Raw genomic sequence first — 7,647 nt, forward strand, 5'->3', positions numbered from 1 at the left:
TCCTTGAACTTCTTGGCTCGTGCTCTTGTAACCGGACCAACAGGAACATGCACCGGGTCTTGCACCAACGAACCTTGGGCTGCATCAACCACTGAGGAGTACGTCTCAAAGATAGTCGGCTCTGAAACAACAGGCTTAGATAAAACTGGCATCGGATCAGCTAGGGGTAGAGGTATAATCAGAAATGGCTCCTCGGGAAGTGGGGGCACAACAACTAGCTCCCCTCGCTGGGCTGGTCCCTCATCCTTTCCATAAAGCGGTGCAGATGGCTCACCATCCGCGAAATAGTGGTAACTCAACATCACTATAAATCCTCGAAAATCTGTGTCCATAAAACGACCAGACTCGGTCCTAAAAATATATCGCGACACCAGTGAAGCTGCCTAATCCTACCACTCGGGTGGCAGCTGCGGGACCAAATGTGTAATGGCCTCAGCCTCGTCAATCCCGTGGATACTAGCCTCCAACCAACGACGGTGGTAAAGCGCTAGAAACTCTCCAAATGTATCGCTCTCTCTCGGTCCAGTAGTCCTGAACCAACGGCGCATCGCCTTGCTATATAGTCTCTGTATCGCTGCCTCTTCTCGACTCTGCATCCTGTAATATAAAATATCATGTCCATTAGAAAATGGATACGAAACTTACTTGGTACATCTCAATCAACAACATACTTGTCCTCGTTTGATATGGTGGGCCATCGGCTATACTAGCCTCATCATCTCTCCTCATATTCCACATCAACTGTCTCATATCAGAATCCATCATCTCAAACAATTCCGTCATCAAAACAATTCATAACTCATTAGTGAATCAAACTCAGCTCTCAACAGGAAAGCAACAAGAAACAACATCAACCTCTTACCTCATTAAGACGGAGGAGATGGGGTGCTGGGGTTTCGTTTCGAACTGACTTTCTCAAACTAGCCTAAGAATTCAATTTAGACTAGTACTCAATTTAAAAAGATATCAGTAATCAAAGGTTCGACTCAACCAAGCAATAGACTCAGAGCAGATGACCTGCTCTGATACCACCCTGTCGCAGCCCGATTCCCGACGCTAGTGATAGCGGGGTACTGTTGGATTTATATACTGAAAGCAAGAACTTTATGCTTGTATACAATGATTCCTGTTTTCACTATTCTTATCTCCTATCTGATTGTGTTCATGATTGCATATGCATGTTCTTTATCTCTGTATAAGTAGATTATATGGTGTACAGATCACAGAAGACCATAAAATTGGAATAACCTTAAGAGATATAATATGATCACAGCCGAGATAACTCTAGGACAAGTTATTGGTTTAGGCTGCAGTATAGATGGAAGTAGTTTGTCTTGGCTACTTGTCTATACTGGTACGTCATTACGTATTGATAGGACCACAGTTTGAGATGTATTCTACTATCTGACTTAAGTGAAGAATCAAGATCTCGGTGACTTATAAATCTTAATACTAATAAGTATTCATATATATATGTTAATTCGTATATCACTTTGACTTACTATGGGTGAAAGTTATATACTAACTCGAGTACTCTGTATCTTGGGTGATAGCGGTTAATATATGATATTTGATTATCTGTATTAGTACCCGTATCCGGTATAGGATAATGACATCCCCTTAAGGAGCTCAATAAGGTTTATTACGCTAAACCCTGCAGGTTGATTAAGTTCAGGCGTAATAATAAAGTTTGAGTGGTACTGCTTAAGGAATTATTAAGAGATTAATTAATTTAAGCTGTCAGAGCTCTAATTAATTAATGGATGTCGGATATTTTAAATACGGAGATTTAATAAGTCTAAATACAAGCCCCGACTCATCACCGGCAATAAAGGGGTAAGTCGGTATCGGTTCTCTAGTGGAATGAACTGATATTTATAAATTAATTATGGTCTGGGCTGACCATGGATAAATTAATTTATTTGAGGCCCATCTTTATTCCTTGTAACTGGTCCCTGGGCTGGCCCAATGTCTCCTAGCCCAAGAAGACAGAATTTTCGGCCCTCACTAAGAAAGTGGCGCCTCCTCCCATTTTCTGTATTATTAAATACAGCTGTCAGCTCTCAGGAAAATATACTGATAAAAATTAGGGTTTTAAGAGCAGAGGGAGGCGCAGGAAACGTGTGAGGCTTTTCTGTCTTGGGAATTTCCATAGCTCGTTGTCCATCCAAAGTTGGGAATTGAGCGGGATACAGTCGAGAAGATCAGAGCTGGAGTCAGAATCTTTCGACGCGATCATCAATCGTTTGTGCATCCGATTCTCAAGTAAGTTTTCCTAACACCTGTGTGCAGCTGTTAAATTCATAGGAGCATGTTAGGAATTAATCGTTGTATGATGAATTAATAATAATCCAAGAAACGATCATCGGGCAATCGGGTATTAATTCAATTTAATATTCCTTCAATTGGTATCAGAGCCCAGGATTAATTTCTTGGCTCTATTATTAATTTGTGTACGATTAATAATATGCGTTGTTTTTACTGCTGTTGTTCTTCGTGGCTTGTTGATTCGTGGAATATGTCGTTTGACGTTGTAATCGTTTTTCACCACGAGAAAATCCGTGGTTAGATTAGGATTTCAATTGTATTTGTTTTTCCGTTATAAATCTGTAAAACTGAGGAACGAGACGAGGATGACGACGAATCAACAACGAGGAACGGTGTTTGGAGTAACGGAGGCGCAACGGACACGGAGCGAGCAAGGCCGCCGGCGCCGAGGGCTGCACGCGCACGAGTGCTTGCACGCTGTGCGTCGCGCGCCTGGGCAGGCGCCGTGCGCCCTTGCTGCGCTGTTGCGTGCTGGGCGAGGCGAGGCGAGGCTGGGCCGGAGCGAGGGGAGCGGTGCGCGCCTAGGGCTGCGCGTGCGCGTTCGCGCGCTGCGCGCCCGGAGGGCGTTGCGCGGCCGCTGCTGCCGAGCTGCTGTCTGCGCGCCGAAATGCCGAGGCCGACTGCTGCTGCTGCTCGTGCAGATCAGACGGGCAGGAAGGAGGCGGGCGACGGGGCTGTGCGCGTCCGGGGGCAGCGCCTGCGCCGCCCAACGGGCGGCGCACTACCGCTGATGCCGCTGCCGTCCAGTCCACGCCGGGAGTCTGCTGCTGCTGCTGCGCTCGCGCTGGAGGCCGCGCTGGAGGCTGCTGTGCGGCAATGGAGGCTGCCAAGGGCGGCGGCGGCTAGGGTTTCCAAACCCTAGCTGCGTTTCAAACCCTAGGGGGCCCAAACCCTAGTTTGACGGGCCCATGTGTTCGGGCCGAGTTTTTTCATTTAGTTTTGGGCTTGTTTTCTATTTTATTTTGTAATAGAATAGATGTTGGGTTCCACGAATGGGTCACGAAGAATTTTAATTCTTTTATTACTGTTCTTTGCATGTCGTGGTTGTTAATCCCTTATGCTCTTTACCTGCTTTTGCACGTCTTTGCTTGTTAATATTTGTTTATTAATTTCGCTTAGACGAGCATGCTAGTAGGTTTACCGTTTTCTTAAGCATGTTTTAGAATTCTGCGAGCATGATTTACATGTTGCGTTCTAAAGAAGCATGTTTAGGTTTATGTGCTTGAGCATGAACAAACCTTTTGAAAGAAAAAATGACTAAGCTGTTTAATAATTTTTATAGTGATTAAAAATTATTTTAGACCTCCACATGCGGTCTCTAGACAAAGTGATTGGCGGTATGGGTAAACGTCCACCCGCGTGGCTTACTTCATATTTGTTTCTCATAAGTTTGTCAGAAGAGGTTTCTATAAAAATATTTAAATTCATTAAAGTAGTGGGAGTTATACAGTAAACGTCCACCCGCGTGGCTTGCTTGTATGATTTTCACAAGTACTTTGGAGAATGATTTTAAATAAGATAACCAAAGTAATTAAATCGAAAGCGACATGGTCCGAGTGAGTATGTCAATTTTGAGAATTTAATTATTAAGGTTAAATTGTGGTCATTGCTTAGATATCATATCAAGTACAATGTACAACTCCCCGCGGAGTCCCTTCTTGATGATGATATGGTCTAGTTAAGGTGCCAACTATTAATTTCTTTTGTCAAAAGGTTAAGTTGACATGGATAGAAATTAAACGACTAGGTAAATAGTCTGGTTGAGGAGTTCGTGTGTAAACGTCCACCCGCGTGGCTTGCATATGGATTCTTTGAGCAGTTGGAGGTTTCACTAATATTGTTTTATCAAAAGGTTACAATATTATTGTTACGAACTATATGTGTTTCATGTTCTTACATGTTTATTTGTTCACTTTCAGATATGTCTATGTCTCCAATTATTAACATTCTAGCAAACAATCCTCTCATCGGTCCAAATTACACCGAATGGAAACGCCATATTATGTATATTCTTGACGCTGATGAGCACAGTTTTGTGCTTACTACTCCACGTCCCGCGCCCTTAACTGATGAGTCCACTGATGCGGAACGAGAAACGCATAAAAGGTGGCACAAGTCAAATAATATGGCCAAGTGCTATATTATGATGACTATGTCACAAACTTTGCAACTCCAGCATCAGGTCATGAATGACGCGGCTGAAATCATGTTAAACCTCAAGGAGGTTTATGGGGAGTCCGAGAGGTCTGCTCGTTTTAACTTGATGAGAGAAATCTTATCTTGTAAAATGAGCGAGGGCAGCTCGGTGCACGATCATGTCATGCATATGACAAATTTGTTTGACAGGCTTGATCTGCTAGGAGGGGGGTATCGAAGGCGAAGCCAAAGTCGATATCATCCTCAACACTCTCCCCAAAACCTATGAGAACTTCCGACTCAACGTCGTTATGAGCAAGGCCAACTATACTCTCAATGAGTTATTGAATGCTCTAGTTTCGGCCGAGGGAGTCATGGGCACGCGCAATGGGAAAGAGGTCCTTGTTGCTGCCAAGGGATCTACTTCTTCGTCGAAAGGCGGGAAAAAGAAGTGGAAGGGTCCAAAGGGCAAGCATGACCATGAGGCTAGTGGGAGCGGTAAAGCCAAAGTTGATGGCCCTACCGGCGGCGTGAACAAGCCAATGGCCAAGGGAAAGTGCTTCAAGTGCGGCAAGGTTGGGCATTGGAAGAAAGATTGTCCAGTGCTCAAGGCAAAGGGTGATATGATCCTTGCCGATCAATCGAACACCACGCGAACGGAAGACTTGAAAACACGAACATAAGATGGAATCCCAAAACCTCTGAATCTAACCCACGGAATGATTTAGGCGAGCGAATCCCTAAACCCCAACGTGAAGTTGACGCAGCAACTCGGGGACGCTGAATAACACCCGACGAGGGTTGGTTGACTCGCCGTTACGTCGATAATTGAATTCGTCTTGGAATAATCAAGAGGAATTCGGAATTCTCAAGAGAGAAATAAAACTCACAAGTTTATTGATAAAAGTAGGTTCATTTTCGTCCAACATAAGCCTATATATAGGCAAAGACTAACCCTAATCTAAGAAGGAAACAACTTAACTACCAAGCAAAGAAGCCCTAATTTTCGTCCATCATAAGGACTACAAATAAGGTATGCGAAAACCAAACCAAACTAGGAGAATAAACATGGAAAATAACTCCTAATCTAATAAGGAAACATATCCTTAGTCAAAACAAGGTATAAAACTCAAAATTGACTCAACTAAGGCCTAATTTCAGCCACCCTAACATAACCCACGAAAATTATAAGATAAAACAAAATAAAAGACTCTATTAAATCAGCCTACATATGCAACGTAACTTGGGCCTCCATGGCATGCATCAAAGGAACAAGGTACGTCACAAGTTTTGGTAACAGAAACATGTTTAGCTTCGTTTTCTACTCATTCGTGGGTAGTGGATACGGGGGCAACTGACCATGTTTGTTACACCTTGCAGGGGTTCAACCCAACAAGGGAGATAGCAAGTGATGAGATCACCATCTCCATGGGCAATGCGTCGAAGGTCGCAGCTGTTGCAATTGGAGATTTATCTTTATGTTTTGGTGATGACATTTTAGTTTTGAGAGATATTTTATATGTGCCGGAGTTTCGGCGGAACATAATTTCTGTTTCAAAGTTGTTTTTGAATGGATATTCTGTTACTTTTGATGGGGGTGTCTCTATCATGAGAGATAACAAGATTATTTGTTCTGGAATTTTGAACAACTCTCTCTATACTATTACATGTCCAATGAATAACTCTGTCCATGTTGCATCTACATCACAAATTCTTCCAAATCCAAATAAGAGGAAATATTATTCTCATGAACAATATACACATGCGTGGCACCTAAGGTTAGGCCACATCAATCTAAATAGGATCCAAAGGCTCGTTTCAAATGGAGTCTTGAAAGACTTTCAAGCTGTTCCATTTAGAACCTGCGAATCCTGTATAGAGGGAAAGATGACGGCAAGGCCTTTTAAGGCCAAGGGGAATAGGGCCTCGCATGTGTTAGAATTGATTCACTCTGACTTGTGTGGACCGATGTCCACTAGAGCTCGTGGAGGGTATGAGTACTTCGTCACTTTCATTGACGATTACTCAAGATATGGGTATATTTACCTATTTCAACGCAAGTCTGAATGCTTTGAGAAATTCAAAGAATTCAAGGCGGAAGTGGAGAAGAGATTGGGTAAATCTATCAAGTCATTGCGGTCTGATCGCGGTGGCGAATACCTCGGGAACGAGTTCTTGCAATACTTGTCAGATTCAGGGATTACATCCCAATTGACTGCACCGGGTACTCCCCAACAGAATGGTGTAGCAGAGAGAAGAAATAGAACTCTTCTGGAAATGGTAAGATCAATGATGAGTTATGCATCATTGCCTATTTCGTTTTGGGGATATGCCTTGGAAACAGCGGTATACTTGCTGAATCTAGTGCCTTCCAAATCGGTTCCTAAAACTCCTGTCGAGTTATGGTATGGGTACCAGCCCAGTCTAAACCATATAAAGATATGGGGTTGTCCTGCATACGTGCTAGACAAGGAAGCGAAGAAATTGGAACCTAGATGTGAAGTAATGCTGTTTATAGGATATCCTAAAGGAACGAAAGGTGGTTATTTTTATAATCCTAAGGATCGGAAAGTGGTTGTTAGCACCAACGCACGATTCTTGGAACAGGATTATATAGATAAACACAAGTCTAGGTCCGAGATTGTCCTTCAAGAAATCGAAGGCAGTGGACAGGCGATTCCATCACCCCAGCCAAGTGTGCAAGTGAATGCACCACAAGACACTGCACAAACCATTGTCACAGCTGTACCACCACCGCTTCGTCGTAGTGGGAGGGTTGTAGTTCAACCCGATCGATTTATGTTCTTGGGAGAATCTTCGGATCTGATACGATCCTTGCCAAATGAATTGGAACGAAAAGGATGGAAATCCCAAAACCTCTGAATCTAACCCACGGAATGATTTAGGCGAACGGATCCCTAAACCCCAACGTGCAGTTGACGCAGCAACTCGGGGACGCTGAATGACACCCGACGAGGGTTGGTTGATCTCGCCGTTACGTCGATAAATTGAATTCGTCTTGGAAAAATCAAGAAGAATTCGAAACTCTCAAGAGAGAATAAAAACTCACAATTTGATTAAAGGTATCCTGAAAATTCGTCCAACACATAGAAGCCTTATATAGGCAAAGGCTAAACCTAATCTAATAAGGAAACAACTTAAAAACAAGCCCTAATAAGCCAA

The sequence above is a fragment of the Salvia miltiorrhiza genome, chromosome 5 (genome assembly GCF_028751815.1).
Source record: "Salvia miltiorrhiza cultivar Shanhuang (shh) chromosome 5, IMPLAD_Smil_shh, whole genome shotgun sequence".
In the NCBI taxonomy this organism is placed as follows: Eukaryota; Viridiplantae; Streptophyta; class Magnoliopsida; order Lamiales; family Lamiaceae; genus Salvia; species Salvia miltiorrhiza.